The sequence below is a fragment of the Ceratotherium simum genome, chromosome 3, assembly GCF_057802395.1.
Source record: "Ceratotherium simum simum isolate JZ-2026a chromosome 3, ASM5780239v1, whole genome shotgun sequence".
Lineage (NCBI taxonomy): Eukaryota > Metazoa > Chordata > Mammalia > Perissodactyla > Rhinocerotidae > Ceratotherium > Ceratotherium simum.
In genome coordinates, this window is record NC_141902.1 from 56,693,045 (window position 1) to 56,712,190 (window position 19,146).

The 19,146-nt window shown below is 41.1% G+C and overlaps 1 protein-coding gene across 4 annotated transcripts in view; it reads left to right on the forward strand.

Moving 5' to 3' along the window:
* The window catches only part of TLN2 (talin 2), a 425,009-nt gene that overhangs the window by 169,392 nt on the left and 236,471 nt on the right, over positions 1-19,146 (forward strand). For all 4 annotated transcript variants that reach the window (XM_087428086.1, XM_087428077.1, XM_087428092.1 and 1 more), the window contains exon 3: positions 1,533-1,608. The gene's annotated coding sequence lies outside the window, so the exon portion shown is untranslated. The remainder of the gene's footprint in view (positions 1-1,532; positions 1,609-19,146) is intronic.

Sequence of the window (19,146 nt, forward strand, 5' to 3'; positions counted from 1 at the left end):
ATCTGAGCCTGAGAACCCCAGGCCTCCAAAGCAGAGCACACGAACTTAACCATTGCACCACCGGGCTGGCCTCTAAAGTTGTATTTTTTCGTTGTTAGTATAGTTGAATATCTTTTCATGTGTTTATTGCTATTATATTTCTCCTCTTATGGAAAGTTGATTAATTTGCATTGTCCACTTTGAGGGGAATATGAATTTCCTTATTGATTTTCAAAACATTTTTGCTTAATAAGGATAGCATCCTTTATATGTCTCTTGTATAAATATTTTACCTAGTGCTTTATTTTATCTGTTGACCAAAATATCAATGTGTATTCTTTTTATTTTTGATTTGTTTTTGCCATTTAAAAATTTGAGATTTTTAAAAGCGTAGCCAGCCAAATTTCTCAATCTTTTATAGTTTGAAATTTTGATGTCATGTTTGAAAGGGCCTTTTTCTATCCCTATGTTATAAAAACTATTTATCTGTATATTCTTCTAGTACTCATTTGATTCCATTTTTTTTTTTTTAAAGATTTTATTTATTTTATTTTTTCCCCCCAAAGCCCCAGTAGATAGTTGTATGTCATAGCTGCACATCCTTCTAGTTGCTGTATGTGGGACTCGGCCTCAGGATGGACGGAGAAGTGGTGCCTCGATGCGCACCTGGGATCCGAACCCGGGCCACCAGCATTGCAGCGTGCGCACTTAACCACCAAGCCACAGGGCCGGCCCTTGATTCCATTTTGAGTTTATTTTTTCATAAGTAGAAAGGGAGAGATCTAGATTTTTCCCTTCCCCTAAATAACTAACCAACACCATTTATTAACTAGTCTCACATACCTATGCAGATATGATTACATGTACTTGGTCTGTTTCATATGAATACTTGGTTCCATATCTGGATGTTTGTTCAGTTTTGTTGATGTATATGTATGCTCTCACTCCGACTCCTGTTTAACTGTGGCTGAGCCATTTTGATTTCTACAATTGATTATGGTGCTTTTCTGCTTCAAATTGGGTTTTCATGGTGTAAGATGCTAAATGGTCAGTTTTTAATGCCTCAGAGAAGTGGGAATGAGATGGGAACAGTTGAAGCAAGAAGGGACCACTGCACAGATGTGTTAGACAGCTAAGTAGGAAAAAAGTGAACAAGAAGAGTTCATGTAAGCTGATTTTAAAAAGAATCAGAGTGCCTGATTTTTGTTTTAAACATTGGTGGGGGCCAGGAGGGAGGATGTATCTATTTGGTCTTTGTTTAAATTCAAAGCCATTAAGCATTCCTACCACAGGGAAGAAAAAGAAATGTGTTTTGCCTCTTTGCCAACAGTAACATAATTTTGTTCTCCGAAATAAGTGTCTTGGGATCTCAATTCCCTGTTGGTAAAGAAAATTCTCAGCCCATGTGTTGCAGCGGAAATTCATTGTTTCCTGAGTTGTTTCCTTTCATGCTTAGTGTGGGGGAAATGACCAAATGTATAGATGGAAATTTTTTTCCGAAAACTGACATCTATAACTTTACTTGAATCTGACGGTTTTTATTATTGTTTTAGGTATTGCTGCTGAAGGCTTCTCAGATGCTTTAGGATATCTTCAGGGAAATCGACTCTACATAAACTGAGAATTTAGGTGAGTCCTTTAAAGAAGATACTTTATTTTTATCAATTCGCCACCTCCCTGCATTGGTAAAGTTTTATAAGGTGTTAAAACATTGTCACTTACAGTGTCTCGTTTGATTTTTCACCACCGCCTACGAGGCAGGTGTGTAGCTGCTTGGTTACTACTTATATTGCTATTTGATTTTTCGACCTGGCAGTGACGGTAGGGGCCTAGAAGAGGGGGTAAGGAGCTGGTGTTTTACCTTATTGCATGAATTCTCATTTATTCATGCCTGTTTGCTTCATAAACTTTTTTTTTGAAGTGTCAGATAAGGAATTAATGTAGAAACTTCTAGTAGTCTTTGCACTGAAACTGTTTGGTGGTTTCTGGAGCCCTCCAGGTGTGGCACACGATTACTCTAGCATGAGGTCAAGTTTGCTTATAGATTATTGGTTTTCCCCTTTGGTTGTCCTGGGTGGGGCTCCATGATCCCAAGTAGTGTGTATCAAGTACCCTGGGCAGGGACAAAAGTCCATCTTCTGCAGGTCTTGGGTATGCCTTGATTTACATTGGACAGGTCAAAAGGGTTGGTTTATGCTCCTACCTTCAAAAACTATATCATGGCACACCAGACTGATCACTTCTGTTCCTGACCAGCTGCACAACTGGGGACAGGTTAATCTCTGCTGGTCTTCTTGTCCTCATCCGTAAAATGTGTAGACTGGCCCAGCCTCGTCATTCCCACCCTTTTAGATTTTGTGGAATAGGAAAAGAAATTTGAGAACCAATTTCTAATATGTTTTTGGCTCTATATAAACAAAGTTGATAATTGTTAAAGCTGGATGAGTGCATGAGGGTTCACTATATACATATTTATATGCTATTCTATTTGTGTTTAGAGTTTTTCATAATTAAAGATTTATTTTCAAAAAACTACCATCTACTAACATCATTTCATGAAAGAAGAAATATTTTAATACTAAAAGAGTAGGAATGCCATAAATTTGTTTTTAGATTGCACATATTTAGCATTAGGAAAACACTCTTTATTTCTCGCCTCTTTCTCATTTCTCTGCTGACCAGTGACTATTAGCCATGAACTAGCCAGCACTGGCCTGAGGACTGGCATTTGGGAAATACTGAGGTGCATAACTACTAAGGGCTCTTCTGCCTCTAAAACTGTATCATTCCTCTGAGCAGGACAGAAATGTACTCTAGTTATACGTAGGCTATTTCCAGAAAATACTGAGACAGCTAGTGTGGTCCAACTAAGAGAGGTCAGAGGTCAAACAGAAGAGATTGTTCTGTTGGAAACCCAGATAAAAATGGCTCATTCATGTGAACATCAAATTTAGCTGTGAGCCACCTTGCAGTCAACATAAAAATGGAAACTTGACAGTGTTTTAAGTCATTGGATACAAGTGTACAGAATCCTCACTCATTCTGGGCAGCCTCTGGCCCGGTGATATTTGACAGGTAGGTGTCCACCTGTGGTGTGGGGATGCTTAGAACGAGGGATGAGGCAGGATGAATGTCTAACTCCAGGGAGACCAGTGCAAACACCCAGGGTGAGGACCGCAGGGCTGGGTAGGGGCTAAGACCACAGCCAAGGGTTCTGAGCTGAGGGCAGTGGGATCAGATGTACACAGGATAGGGAAGAGTAAAGGAGCTGTTCTGCCCTGGGACCATTGGGTGTCCTGGTGTGGATGTTGTCCTTTGAGGACCTGCAGGGGGCACTAGGTGGTCCTGTCTGGCTGAAGGGCCTGGATACAGTGGACAGGAAGCCCATCAGACATAAGCTTTCTCAAGATTTCAGATCTGAAAGGAGGGTGCCAGGTGGATGGTTATGCTGTGAGTCTGTACAGAATGGAAGACTATGCTTTCCGTTTACTTCTCCTTGGGGTTTGGGGATGTGTGTGAGGGGTAGAGTAGATGGAGGACAGAGGCAATAAGGGACTGAATTATTTAAGACAGTATAGTAATGTGAGGAATGAGCAACATTACCAGCTATTCCAAGATGCCTACATAGTCCTGGCTGCTTCTGAAAATTCCGTGAAGTTACACTGTGGTCTACGTTGATGGGAACATAGTGGTTCAGTCCTTTGGAATGCCTCCCCTGGTGATTTCTGGCTTTCGTTTGTTTTAACATTCCTTTTTTCTGGGAAACTTAAATGAAATTTGACAGACTTACCTGGTTGTTTTCTCTTCTGTCAACCCAGCTCTTGGGTTACTGCCTGATTTGCATGCTTCAGTTGGGTTACTTCCACTCCAAGGATATTTATTTCACTGCCCTTTTAAGGAAAAGCTATATCAAACAACAACAACAACAGAAACATTTGTCGTAAATGTATAGGAATATGAGAGATTACCTGAAATCTTGACACTTCTGAAAGTGTCTAAAGTAATAATAAATGCTAGTAGGAGCTATATTTTGACATAAACCAGAGGAAGGAGAATTGCTTTAAGGGATCTTGGCCAGTCCAAGTCTGAAGAAAATTTAATAAATGAACAGTGTAATCAGTCAGTCATGTTCTGAGCTTTTCAGAAGGCCAGACCATGCTGGGGAGATCTTTTTTTTTTTTTTTAAAGATTTTATTTATTTTATTTTTCCCCCCAAAGCCCCAGTAGATAGTTGTATGTCATAGCTGCACATCCTTCTAGTTGCTGTATGTGGGACTCGGCCTCAGGATGGAGGGAGAAGTGGTGCCTTGATGCGCACCCGGGATCCGAACCCGGGCCACCAGCATTGCAGAGCACGCACTTAACCACCAAGCCACAGGGCCGGCCCTGGGGAGATCTTGTAGTGATGAGCAATTAAGAATTTGAGACAGCCACGCTTCACAGGAATAATAGGTGATGCTTTAAAGGGTTGCATGTGTGAGAAAAGAAAGAGATTGATAGAGAGTAGATGGGGGGGACATATGATAAATGATTTGTTTAGTGTTTTGCTTAATGACTCGTGTTATATATTCTGGATTTGAGAATCAGTGCAATATTCTGAATTTATCTCCATTTTCCCTGCAGGCTTATAAGAAAAATATTTAAAAATGATTTTAAATGAAAAACATTATTTTTGGCTCTCTGGGAATTTTTAGTTCCCACTGCTGTCTAGGGCAGGGCATTGAATGTATAAAATTTGGAGCAGGATCCATGTAGCTATTTGTCATTCTGTATCAGTCGCTTAAAGACCATGACGTCAGTAAAGATAAGTTGTTCCTATGCTTATTTTTCTTCATTAAAAATGTAATCTGTTATGCACTTTTGTCTTCCTGCCATCCTCCATTAGCCGAATTCTTTGGATTACTCTGCTTGTTTACTGTAGGCCCTGCCACTTGCTCTCCCCTGCTGGCTCCCTGAGTGGCTGGGAGTCCTAATTAGCATCATCCTAATTGGCATCATCTCCTTGATCAGGGTTCCGGGACATGTGCTGGGGTCCTTACTCTGCTGTCTGTGCTTAGTGTTTCAGAACAACACCAATAACAATTTCCAGATTGTTTTTCATAATTAAACTTACTAATCCAGGAGTGTAATAGAATGTGCTGTTTCCTTAAGCTTTTTGGCTAATTATGATCATCAGTTAATTTCTTTCAAAGTTAAAAAGCCCTCCTGGAGAAGTCCAGATTTGAGCCTTTTCTGTCTAAGAATTGATTGGATTTCATGGACTCAAAGGCTCTAGAATATTTGTGCCTCCATTTGAATATTTTCCTATAGATAACGTATACCTTTAAAAAATCACTCTTCTTTTTTAGCTTTGAGGTCTCATTTTCTGAAGACCTAAAATGATCATCAAACCCATTCTATTCTGTTTACGACAAATCAGAGTTGGACAGCTTTCCAGAACCATTAAATGACCAGTTCACTTGTAGAGTTTAAACATGATTTTACTAAGATTAAAATAAAGTAAACACATGGTAAGGCCAGCTGCGGTGGTCGTAGCACACCACTGTAAGGCCTGGTAGAAGCCGAGCAAGATCCTACTGCTATAATACCAATAATGGTCTTTCCCTACCTCTTCCTGCTCAGTAGCAGCCATCTTTTTTTCCTGCAGATCATTTTCGCTTCTTTTGTGGTGATTTCCACATTTATATATATATTGTGCTCCCAGCGCCGTCTCTCACTTGATCAGTTTTCAAGGCTGTTTCTTGCTGTCGTGCTGTGATGGCTGATTAGTTCACTCTGACCATCCCGATCTCCCTTCCGCTGATTCATGCTTTTGGTCCTTCCGTTGCGCCCCTCTGCACCCTCAGGTGACACACGCAGCCTCTTCCATTTCTTGCTCTGTCTCCTAGAGACACTATTTCTTGTCTACCATCCCCCCTCCCATTCAACCTCTACATTTGGGACAGCTGTACTTTTAATTTCATATGCTCAGAGGTGGTAATACTTCTGTTGTTTTATCTCAGTAAGGGCTTCCATGATTTACCTATAACTTGATGCTGAATGTTAAAACCAGGAAGCAGCACTTACCCCGTTACGGTTAGGGAGCAGCTGTTTTCAATGCAGCCAATGTCCTCATACCTAGGCACCTCCATGGAGCATGTTTGAATGGATTCTCCCTTTAACACAGCACCTGCCTTGGACGCAGCCTCAAGTTTTCCTAGGCTCTCTGTCTTCCCATCCCTTCTAGGAACCCACTTTGTTTTTGGAGGTCTCACTTCCACAGCCCCCCACCCTCCACCTTTAGCCACAACAGTTTGATCTCTAGGTGTGCCACCTGCCTCTGAGTGCTGATGGCCAGGAAAAGCTTGTTATTACTGTTGGAAAAATAGCTTCAGGCTCTGGTGTCTTCATAGGGGCAGTAGGCTCCGTTTTAAAATTAGCCTTTATTTACTAAAGACCTGATGTGTTGGGCACCTCAGTACTTGAGGCCTGGTGTCTGTTGAAATCCTCACACCAGCCCTGTGGAACAGATACTATCGTTGACATTTTATACACTAAGAAGTTGAGATCTGGGTGAGTCAACTCTAAGGCTTCCACTGGAAAGTGCTTGCTTAGATCCTGGGGCAGGTGAGGGGCATGATACCAGCTGTTGTTTCATAGGTTAGAAAAGACTTCTGTCTCTGGAACGTCTTGCATACTTTTCCCAACAGACCTCCATCTTCCTCCTCGAAAATCACTGTTACCCTAGGAAAAGCAGCACTCCTTGAATCTGAGCCTCATCCTTCTTGTTGATACACCATGTGGCCGGGAGCTCATTATACAGAATTCTGTAACTGGAGATGAGACTATCCTTATGTACTTAATGTTCCCTTTGTGAATTTGAGGTGGGAAGTAGGGCTTCATACTCAGCTGGGCTGGTAAGTGGGAAAAGGTGCTTTGTCAATGGTTGTTAATGGATCTGCATATTTTTCTTATAGCCTTAAGTTTGTGTGTGTAAGTCAGGTACATTTGACTCCCTTCATAATACATGGTGTGTTTTTGGTGGTGGTTTTAAAAGAAAGGTTGGAAAGACAATCAAGTTTTACTTTTAATGCTTCGTTTTTCTCTCATGAATGCGTAGTCTGCATAAATCTTTCTGTATAACTGTATTTGGTGAATTACTATAATGATAGTGACTATATGGATCGCCAGTGGGTCTCTCACAGTCTTGGCTGCTTGCCCTCCTCACTGTGCAGACCTTGGGTGATGCCTTAGGGATGGAACTAGCAGTCTCTCCAGAATGGCTTATCGTTGAGTTGGTCATCTGCTTTCTATGAGGATAGCCCATCCAGGAGAGGGGGTGCTGTGGATGGAGTTCCTCCTTGTTACCTCTATTAGGTCAAGGTGGCCGTATTAACATATGCTGCCTCTGTCAAGTAGTGCTTATTTTCCAGACATCTTGACCTATTATGTTTATGCCCCCAAATAAGTATTGAATGAAAGGGAAATCATTAGAGCCAGGCCTCATTGACTTATGGAGAAGATACTTGGACTTAGTGAAGTCAAGCCTTAATGAATAGATAGGGGTCAATATTTACTTTGTTGTGGTGGTGACCAAGAGTGATTCCCCGCATTTAAAGTTGTTAGTGAGTTACACTACTATCATCTTGCAACATATAATTCTCACTTGGCAATTTAAAAAAAAATATTTATTGATTGATTGTATGGATAAAGTGATGAGCAGAGTTGTAATCTGTATGAGACATTTTTTTGGTTCCGTTATACAAAGATCACTAATCTCCACAGTTATACAAGTCCAGTGAAACTTGGGTCAGAGTGATTTAGAGGGACAAATCTATTTGGACAATTTAAATCTTGGTCGAAGTTTTATCTCATACCTAGAAATGTAGCTTCTAGAAGACTGGGACAGAACCCAACCCTTCATCAAGAGAAGGAAATAAAGTTTACAAAGTCTTTTTATTACCTGATCCTAACTATTCCACAAATACATGCTACGTTCGTCCATTTATTTCCCTCTAAGGAGTGAAGAGTGACTCAATCTCCCCTGCAGGAAAACTTCTGGCTCCAGGAGTCTGAGTTCTCCAGGATGCTCGGCTCCTTTTGCTGTCCCTTTGGGAAGTTTGATGCAGGCACGGGGGATGAGCTGTGTAAAAGGGAGGCTCTTGTCCTCTCTGTTGGCCACTCTTTGCAAAAATTTGGACCGAGGTAGTGTATTTAATACCCCGAACTAGGAAGGACAGAAATAAAAATCGGCACTGGAGCGTATAATGATGTGGGCTTTGTTCTGTTTTGTCTGCACGTTTCCAAAAAGAGTGTAGTGTAGAGGTGACTATGGTAAGTAACAAACGAGCAAGAAGAAAGTAAGTTCAGAGGAAGAAAGGGATATTTCTAGTGGGTTAGAATAGATTTCTAAGAGAAAGTAGAATTTATTTCTGGGATAGTTGGTATAAGTTTTGCTGCTTGGAGTTGAAAAGACCGTAAACCACAATGAGTTAAACAAGATAGAAGTTTCTTTCCTCTCACCTAGAATGAGGTCCTGAGGTGGGCTGTTCAGGGCTGGTAGAGCAGCTCATGGTGCTTGGGCAGGGACTTGGGCTCCTTCCAGGATAAGTAAAATTTCACACCTTACTTGGAGGTGAACTTCTAAATTCAGCGCTTAAGACAAAAATCCCTTATAGACAAAGTAGCTCTTGAACATCCCCAAGAAAGATACCACATTAGATGTTGGTATTCTGTTTCACGGTGAATCTGAAATAGCAGGCTTTTCTTCCAGCTTTGGAATAGCTTGCTGCTAAATAGTTGGCTCCTGTGTGAAGAGCCATGTTATAAACGATAGAATCACTCTCAGCATGCAGGTAGGATCCCAAGAGGCATGTTGAAACTGAGCAAGCACAGCTAACTATAAATTCATTCCTCCCACGGTCATTCAGGGGCTTACATGTACACTGAGAGGAATGCGAGTGGAACTGCCTGCCAGATTGATTTATTCATGACTTTTTATTATGGAAACTTTTGAACATATTCAAAAGTGAGGATAATTGTTTGGTGAACTATGTGCCCAACACCCGGGTTCAATGATGATTACTTCTTAGCCATCCATTATTTTGAAGCTCATCTTTGCTGTTTTATTTTTTCCTCGGTCAATATTTCAGTATATGTCTCTAAAAGATAGGACTTTAAAAAAAGCATATCTATGATACTTATCACACCAAAAACAAAATTACCAATACTTCCTTAATATCATTAAATATCACATTAATGTTCAAATGTCTTCAATTGTCTTATAATTTTTTTAGTTTCTTTGAATTGGGATCCAAATAAGGTTTGTACATTACAGTTGATAGGTCTCTAATTCTTTTTAAATCTATAGGTTTGCCCTCCATGTTTCTCCCCCCTTGCGGATTGTTTGTTGAAGAAACTGCGTTGTTTGTTCTTGAGAGCAGAGATTCTCAAATGGGGATGGTCTCCTTTCCCTATATCGGGACGTTTTGCAATGTCTGGAGACATTTTTGGTCGTCACAACTGGGAGGTGCTACTGGCATCTATTGGGTAGAGGCCAGGGTTGCTGCTAAACATCCTGCGATGCACAGGACAGCCCCCAACAACAAGAATTTTCTGGCCCAAAATGTCAGTAGTGCCAAGGTTGAGAAACTGTGCTGTGGAGTTTCCCCAAGTCTGAATTCTGATGATTGCTTCCATATGGTGCTGTTTAACATGTTCCTCTGTTCCTTGTGTTTTCTGTGATTTGTCAGTTACATCTTGAGTTTCGACTGGATTCAGCTCTGAGTTTTTGTTTTTTAGGTTTTTTTGGCCAGACTACCTCATAGGTGGGCCGTGTATTCTCAAAGAAATACATAGTTGCTGGTGATTTCTCTTTCTGTGATACTGGTCATTAATAACATTTTTATCATTTACTTCATTAGTGATTGTAAAATAGTGATGTTCTAGTTCTATCGTTCTGTCCTTGTTTATGTAAGAGCGTTCTTATATAGAGAGAAACTTAATCTCATCAGTTAGTTTACTGAGGGTCATAAAGGAAAGTCAGGATAAATGCTTGATACTTTCCCTTTAGTTTTGCAACAATGAGTTGCATCCTCCTAAAGTTGCATCCTCCTAGTCGCATCCTCCAAAAGTTATCACCAAGGTTTTATTTTTATGGTTGATTTTTGCAATTTTCAGTGCAAATGTAATTGATATGTTTTGATTCAGTTTTCTTATTGATGTTCCAATTGGCCCGTATTTGGCCAGTGGAAACTAATTCAAGTTGGCTCCCAAGTCCTTTTGACACGACTCCTGTATTTTTTGTATTTTTGTATACTTTCTGGTGTGCCAAAATTTACAGGTTTGTCTTATCCATTTCTTGCTCCAGAATTGGATCCACCACTTCTCCAAGGAGCCTTGGTTCTTTCGAGTACTTAGAAGGCACAGTGTAAAAGCTAGGCATGTTTATTGCCACTGGATACATCATTGTTTCTGGATCTTACAGTGGACAAAACGAGGGAATATGCATGTATTATGTGTATATATGTGTGTTTGTATGCATATATAAAAAGATAAAACAGATTATTAGTTCATACTGATACTTCCGAGTGAAATTCAGGTATTTAGGGTTTTTACTCAGCTTCATCAACTTTATATATTTTTTGTCCATGGCCAGAATCCTCAATGATAGTCATATTTTTTTTCATATCTCATGCTACATACACAACAGTCTGTGTTTTAAAGGTATTTGGAATAGTTCTTCTCTGTGATTGTGCCACCAACTGGATAGATAGTCAGGTTCATTGGTTTCATTTTATCTGTTTTTAGAGATTCCTTTTTTCAATTTTTTTTTTGTGTGTGAGGAAGATCAGCCCTGAATTAACATCCATGCCAATCCTCCTTTTTTTTTTTGGCTGAGGAAGATCGGCCCTGAGCTAACATCTATTGCCAATCCTCCTCCCCCCTTTTTTTTTTTTTTCCTTTTTTCTCCCCAAAGCCCCAGTAGATAGTTGTATGTCATGCTGCACATCCTTCTAGTTTCTGTATGTGGGATGCCACCACAGCATTGCCGGATAAGCGGTGTGTCGCGCGCCTGGATCTGAACCCGGGCCACCAGTAGCGGAGCACACGCACTTAACTGCTAAGCCACGGGGCTGGCCCCCTCAATTTTTAATTTAAATAATTTTGCACAATATTGTCAAGGTTTCAAAGTCTCATCTATAACATAAGGCATATTCAGAGGTGTTGGCCTTTACCCTAGTCCCCTTCTCATCCTATTTCCTCCCTCTGCATAGCCAGCAAATGAAAAAAAATAAAGCTTATCCTTGCACCACTTTTTAAATATACAACCAAATGTATGCGAGCTTTCATATTTACATCTTCTTCCTTTCTTCGGTAAACAATACTATGCTGTACACATTTTTCTCCACCTTACTTTTTCACTTAATCTGTTCTGGCTCTTGTTCCATAGTGGTGCATAGAAATAATCCTTGCCCCTTCACACAGCTGCTTCGTCCTCTATTGTGTGGATTTGCTCTAATTTACTTAACCTGCCCTATGGATGGATGTTTGGATATTTTCAATCTTTTACTATTACAGATAGTGCTGTGGAGAGTAGCCTTGGGCACTCTTAAAATCAGTTTCCTTTTTTAACCTCATGGAAGTTAAATGTACATATGATATGACTTCTTTTATGAAGAGAGAGAAGGATGTCTATAAGCTGTTGGGATTGAATAGAGCTTCAGAGCAGGAAGGGGAGAGGGAGTTATGTTTAGGAGAAATGGAGAAGAGCATCTCAGTGGAGTAGACATTATGTCCTCAAGTGGAAGATAATAAGGCTTAGGAAGGTTGGTTAGATCCAGGTTTCTGTGACCTGCATTATCAGGCCAAGGGCTATGGATTTTATACTGCAGACCAGAAGTTAGCAGTCTTCTTGGATGAAGTACCAGATTGTAAATATTTTAGGCTACCATCTCTGTTACAACTACTCTACTATACTGTTGGAATGCAACAGGCAGCCATAGACAATTCATAAATAGATGAGTGTGGCTATGTCCCAATAAAACTAGATTTATGGACACTGAAATTTGAATTTCATATAATTTTCATGTATCATGAAATATATTTCTTTTTGTTTATTTCTAATCCATTTAACTTACTTTATAGGGCATAGTTTCCCAACCTCTGCTCTGGGCATTGGGGAACCATAGAAATTTCTTGAGCACAGGAAGGACCTGCTCAAAAGGGTTATCAACAGTGGATTAAAAAGGGCTTTGTCAGAGGAAAGGAGCCCAGGTTGTTCAGGAGGCTATAGATAGTCACAGTGTGGATGTAATTGGAAAGTATCTGTGGAAGTGGGTTTCTTCTCTTTTTTCTTTATTACCTGAGATAGGAGAACTATTGAGAAAGTGTGGACCTCATTATATTATTTGATATGAAATTTATATTTATTTATTAAATTTATGCTCTGTAATTTTCCACAGGTTATATACAAAGAGAGACCCAAACCCGTCATCCCACATTGTGTGGACTGAGGGCAAAACTGTCTCCTTCTTTGCCTCCTCCTCCTCCCTCCACCCTCATCCCCTGTCAAGAAACCCAATACTGAGCCCCATTCAGTGGTGAACCTTTTGTATCAGCTGTCATGTACATCTTGTTTCCTACGACATTTGCCAGCTAACTGTTGAGAAAACAGTATTTTGTTTGTGAGAGGAAAATCAAAGATGATATAAATGAAAAATGCATTTTCATATAATGGAAATTATTAGAGCAACTTTTAAAATGTCATTGCAGATTAATACAGACAAGAAGGATCTGAATATATTAGAAAGTAGGTCAAGTTATCTCATGTTTATGAATGAGGTGAACTACAGTGTAGGTTTAGGTTTATAAAATTGTGTGGTACTATAGTTTATATGAATTGCCCTAGCCCAAATGATATTATTCTAAAATATAATTAAAATAAATTGAGTTTGTTTCTTTATCCTTTGTGGCTAAATATTTTATACCTAATATTTTATGCATCTAATAAACTAGTAAAAGTGATGAGCTTCTCGTTATTGCTCGCGTTTCCTATATTAGACACAAAATCTACTCTAGGGAATTAAAGCTGAAGTAGATTTAATCCAGGGGGTGAGTGCTTCCAGAATCCTTGGAAAGTTCAGAGGAGTCAGCTCTAGGCTGAGCCTCTAGGACACCCCCTTCCCCTAGAACCTTTTTCTCCTACTAGAATCAGGAAAGCTGCTGTGGGAAGCTGTTGAATCGAGAACCCAGTACTTGAGCTGCTAGCTCCCGCGATATGCCTTCTCTGCCAGGAGACCTTGCTTCTTGTGGATGCCTTTGCACTCTGCCTGTTTGCCTTGTGACTCAGTTCCAAATCAAAGTCCCCATGAACCCATGTCGTTGGTAAAGTCTAAGTTATATTGGGCACCATAGCAGCAAAGGAGTGTGGACAATATATAATGTTTAGTTCTCCAGCCTCTCCATGCTACCAGTGAGCCAGTCCCCTGTGTTTGCCACAGTTTCCAATTCCAGTAAATGCCTCTTCGGATGCCACCACACCTAGGCTTTGTAGGACAGAATAGCAGAGTTTTCCTTCCTTTGATACATTTTGATACACTTGTATAGTGGTGATAGTAACTGATAGAACTGTTACACCAGTGTTACTAGTTAACTAGTATTACTTAATAGTGTTACTGATGACTTAGAGAAGCTAGCAAGGCAACATTTGCCATTTCAAAAAGACCTTTTTTTAGGTTGGAATTATCCTGAGTGCTACTAGGAAAGGAACACCTGTGGTTTAGCGGTAAAAAGTTCAGTGATGCATAGAATCCAGGCCTAGAGAACATATTTCATTTTTCCCGCGATGGTAGGTCAAAATATTGTCCTGATCATCCGTTAATTGAGCATTTATTGTGCTAACCCAAGTGTGAGGTAAGTGATAAAGAGTTTCTTCACCACAGTATTGCCGGCTAACGTCCTCACTAGTAGATTCTTCTATGAGTATTTAAGTGGACATTCCGTTTTTCCTTCTGGATGTGAACAGTCTCTCACAAGTAACTAGAAATGGTATTTCAAACAGAAGGTCATTGATTTTGAAATTAGGCAGGCCTGGGTTTAAGTCTTTTTTTTTTTTTTTGTGAGGAAGATCAGCCCTGAGCTAACATCCGTGCCAATCCTCCTCTTTTTGCTCAGGAAGACTGGCTCTGAGCTAACATCTATTGCCAGTCCTCCTCCTTTTTTTCCCCAAAGCCCCAGTAGATGGTTGTATGTCATAGCTGCACATCCTTCTAGTTGCTGTATGTGGGACACGGCCTCAGCATGGCGGGAGAAGCAGTGCCTCGGTGCGCGCCTGGGATCCGAACCCAGGCCGCCAGTAGCAGAGCGCAGGCACTCAACCGCTAAGCCACGGGGCCGGCCCCAGGGTTTAAGTCTTAATCCCACCACTTCCTACACTTGCAAATTTTGGCAAAATTTACCTTTTTGTACCTATGTCTTCTGCTGTGTAGAATGGAGTTAATAGTACCCTCCTCATAGTATTTGTTGTAAGACAGTGTTCAACACAGCCTGGCACATAGCCAGTGCTCCATGGTGGGCTGCAGCTGTTGGTGTGGTGACATCACCATCATCACCATAGTGACTTAGGATGTCCTCTGCTCTTTTCTCATCCCGTGATGAGTTTTCCATGTGGTTAGGCTGCTTGTGTTTCTTCACAGCAGTGTTTTTCTCACCTTTGGTCCTGTGTCCCTTGGATGTTGCTTTCTCTGTGTGCTTGTGGGCTTTCTCCTGCCCTTCAAGCACCCTTGGATTCCTCTTAGGCTTTCTCTTTACTCCAAGGAAAAGGTCTCTTTTAATGCTTAATAGGCCTCAGAGCCGTCATGAGGTCACGGAAGTCGTGGTAGCTTTTTATTTGTCATCCAGACATCAAGAGCTTCTTCTGAGGCTTGAAAGGCTGATGGCGGCTCGCCTGCACCACCCCTCCTTCTTAATTAGATTACTGATTCCATTTCAGTGATGGTTTTTAAGCTAAAATGGCCTTAATTCTGTTGCCCTTGCATGTTTTTTCTTGACTCCATCTCTCCTTTGACTTCCCAGCAGTACCTAAAGGAGAGTGGGTGAGAGTAGTTGGGAGCATATTGGCCTCTATTCTTCAACAAACCTCCAGAATGGCCATATCTTGGTGGAGCTTTAGGGAAAATGTAAGGAATAATAAATAAAAGGTTCAAAAAGATCCTTTCATACCATCATGTGCCAACTGAGTTTCTAGGAATGTTCCTTATTTGATTTTTACCTGTAGTTTGGTCTTCCTTCCTTAGGGTTTATTTGACCCCTGTGTAGAGCAGACCTGACTGCCCCTGGCCCCTGCTCTCTGTGTGTGTCCCTGGGTAGGCCCACTGCCCATCTCTTTATGAATCTACTATCAGCACACCATGGGCAGTGGGCCTCACACATTAACTACAGTGGAATTGAGTCATGCTGTGGCATGCTACAGCGAGAACCACTGCCTGCTTGACTGTGAGCAAGTATGTTTCCCTTCTTCCTCTTTAATGTCTACTCTCAGGGACCTTGCCCTTGCACTGCTGATAATTTTATATAAACCCTGTCTGACATTTTTGTTAAGCCTTTGCTAAGGATATGAATCACATGTTTAATACTTCTGTATATTTGAAGATTTGAGTTTGTGTTAAGGTGGCCTACCCTCCTCCCATCTAACTGACTAATTCTGTCCTTCAGTAGACGTTTATTGAAACAAAGTGCCGGGCATTCTGCTGGATGTTGGAAGCATTGCTGTCAGCAAGATGGACATGGAAAATATTTTAGAGAGTTAGAGTTGATAAGAAATCTAGTAAGAGGTTTAGACTTTTTCCTAAGAACAGTGGGATCCATTAAAGAGGTTTAAGCTGAGTGGAATCTAGTCAGATGTGAACTTTAGGGAAGACCACTGACTGAGATATGGAGTGTGTAGTCAAGGGCAATAAGGATAGAAGTGGGGAGCACAGTTGGGAAGCTGTTGCAGTAATTTGAGCAGGAGTTGATGGTATCCTAGAATAGGAGAAAAGGACAGATTTGAGAGATATTTAGGAGTTGAGTTTGTCAGGACTTGGGTGATGGGATGTGGGAGTGCAGGAGAAGATCTCATCCAGGATGATTCTCCCATTTCTGGCTTTGGTGACTGGGTGGATGTTGGTACCATTGAGATCAGGAAAGCAGGAAGGGGAACAAGTTTGGGAGGGGGGTAGGAGAGAAGTGATGAATTCATTTTTGAATGAGATGCATTTTATATGCTTGTGAAAGACCTTGGGGAGATGTGGTGTAGACTTGGCTGAGGAGCACAGGAGAGAGGTCTGGCCTCTATCTGCAAATCTGACAAATGCACGTCCTGAGAGCAGATGAGATCCACCAGGCAAGAGTGTGGAGTTGGAGGAGAAGAGGGACTGGGAAAGAACTCAAGGACCATGAAGTTTAAGCAAGAAAGGGAGACTGAGAAGGAGGAGGTCAGAGTGATGGGGGGAGCTTACTAGAGTGGCCACTGTTGTCCAGTGCTGTGGAGGACAGGCAATGACTGGCAAGTATTCACTTGGCTTTCATGACCTTGACCCTTTTGAAGATGAAAGGCCAGTTACTTGGCAGCAGATCCCTCAATTTGGCTTGTGTCTTGTTGCCTCATGATTAAATTCAAGTTTTGCATCTTTGGCAAGAATGTCACAGAAATGATGCTGTGTTGTTGCGTGCTGTCATGTGGTGCCCAATCTAGATGGGTCCTGTTACTGATGGTGTTTACCTCATCATGTGACTGAGGTGGTATCGGCCAGGTTTCACCTCTGTAAAGGTTATTTTTTCTGCCTTCTAATAAATAACTATTTTGTAGGGAAGTACTTTGAAACTATGTAGCTATTCCATTCCCCATCAAACTTTCATTTTATTTATTTATTCATTTATTTATATTGGTATGGACTCATGTTTTCCTATTTTATTCAGCAAGCTATAATGTGTTACTATCATTTTGATGTTCAAATTGTTCTTGATGTGGCTACTGGAAGCCCTTTCAAACTGCTTCCTGTGTCCTTTTGACACATCTCCATCATTATTTGATCAATCCTTTACTTTCTGACACAAGAAGATGTGCCAGGCTCCTCTTATACTTCTCCTTCCTTAGCCCTAGAATCAGCCCTTTCGCCATGGAGCCCTGGTAGCTTTTATTAGAAAAAGGTCATATGAAGCCGAAATCTGGGTGCTAAGTGTGCTCTTTGCTATTGGGGTGTCATTCGTCCCAGGCCTTCTCAGTCTTCAGAGCTAGGAAATATATTAGATTCTTATTGTTCACGGTAATTATGTTCTGTAAAGTCAGAGTGAACACTGAATTAGTGAATACCGAAGCATTGCTCCTTGGGGAAATACAGGGTTAGGTTTCTGCCAGACTCTGGTCACAACAATTTTGTTAACTAATCAGTACATAACCTTGTTTGATTTGCATTTCTATTCAAAGACAACATTTAATATATATTGTTGATTCATTAACATTGAACTCATGGCCAACATTACTTAACTCCTGCCTGAATGAAGCTTATCAATCATATACATTTTCTCCATAAGGCCCATGGCAGCCTTTGTGCTTAGGAACACTAGACAGCACTTCGGCACTATACTTGGGGACATTTTAAACAGTGAAATCACAAAGAAAGCACAAAAATTTGAAAAGATGGTGCTAAATAGACCACAAAAAGGACACTTGTTTATAGTCTGAGAGCTGAAATGAGAAGACAGAACATTGCCTTCTTGTACTTCAGCTGGGAACGTGTGCTGGGTGACTCCACGTTTTCGCCACTGCACATGTCCACGGATAACCAGGAAAATGCTAGAAGTATTAAGTTTGGGGTTACAAGTAAGTTTTAGTGAGTAGGTGAGTTTGGAAATATGGAATCTTTCCATATTTATCTTTATCCTCCATAAATAACGAGGATTGTATATCTATATATATATATACACATTACTACTACTTCATCTTTGTGTTTACATCTGTCGGCGTGTCTGTCTGCCTACCTATCTTGAAAATCATGAACTCACACCCATTCTTTAAATTCCAATTTAACACTATGGAGTTTCTTCTAGTTTTTCCCTGTTCTGAGCCACCCGGGCACCGCCCCTGCCTCCCTCCCCCGTTTCTGGCACCTACCTTGTTCTGTCCCACCTAATGCCTTTAAGGCTGAATTTTAAGGGTGCGATTACATCTTATGATCACATTTATATTCTATATACCAATTTGATAGGTTGATATTAAAATATTTATAAAGCCTCCTTTTTTTCCCTCATAATATGAAATAATGCAAGTATCATCCAATTTAAGAAAAAATTAAAATTTCAAAGCTGATGGGTCCCAGGAATTGAAAACTGACTTGATGCTATTGACTTATGGCAGCGCGTGCCACCTGGTAAACAGAAACACCCACTGTTCTTTTTTAGGCTCAGACGTGAATGGTGGGGGTCACCATTTGTGCCAGACCCTCAGGAGTATGTCCCTGCCTGGGATACCCACTCTGAGGGAGGTGGCTGCCTCCCTCAGTAGACAGTGAGTCCCTGGAAGGCAGAGACTGTGTCTGACTTATTCATAACCGTGTTGCCAAAGCCTGGCATAGGAAGTGACTGGTGAACATTCGTGACTTGATTTGACCACGTCCTGCCACGTGGTTGCCCAGCCTGTGTCTTAAGGCCTTTCCTTGTCTTACAGTGCTCTTACTCTTTCCCTTCAGTTTCTCTGCCATATCTCTCCTTCCTACAGGAAGCCTTCCAGGCCCTTACTAACCAGAGGAATCATTCTTGGAAGAGTTTGTGAAGGCTCGGGAGAGCTCTTATAACTTAGTAGCTAAGCCTCAGCTTTGGAGTTGAACAGAGATGCACTGGATTCCCAGCTCTGCCCCTTACTAGCTACATGGTTAGGAGCAAGTCGTGGAACTTGTCCCAATCTGCTTAATAATCTGTAAAATGGAGATGAGCAGTGCCTGCCTCACATGATTTTGGGGAGGATTAAATAAGGCAGCGTTTGGGGAGGACTTGGCGTAATGGCTGTGGTCAACATTAGCAAAAATGGTGGTGGTGAATAACTATGGATCTGGCACAGAGTGTGTCATAGTCATTTCTGGAACGTAGGCCCCTTCCCCAACTTGATGATAAACTCCAAATTGAGGTAGAGATCTTGTTTCCTACTCTTCA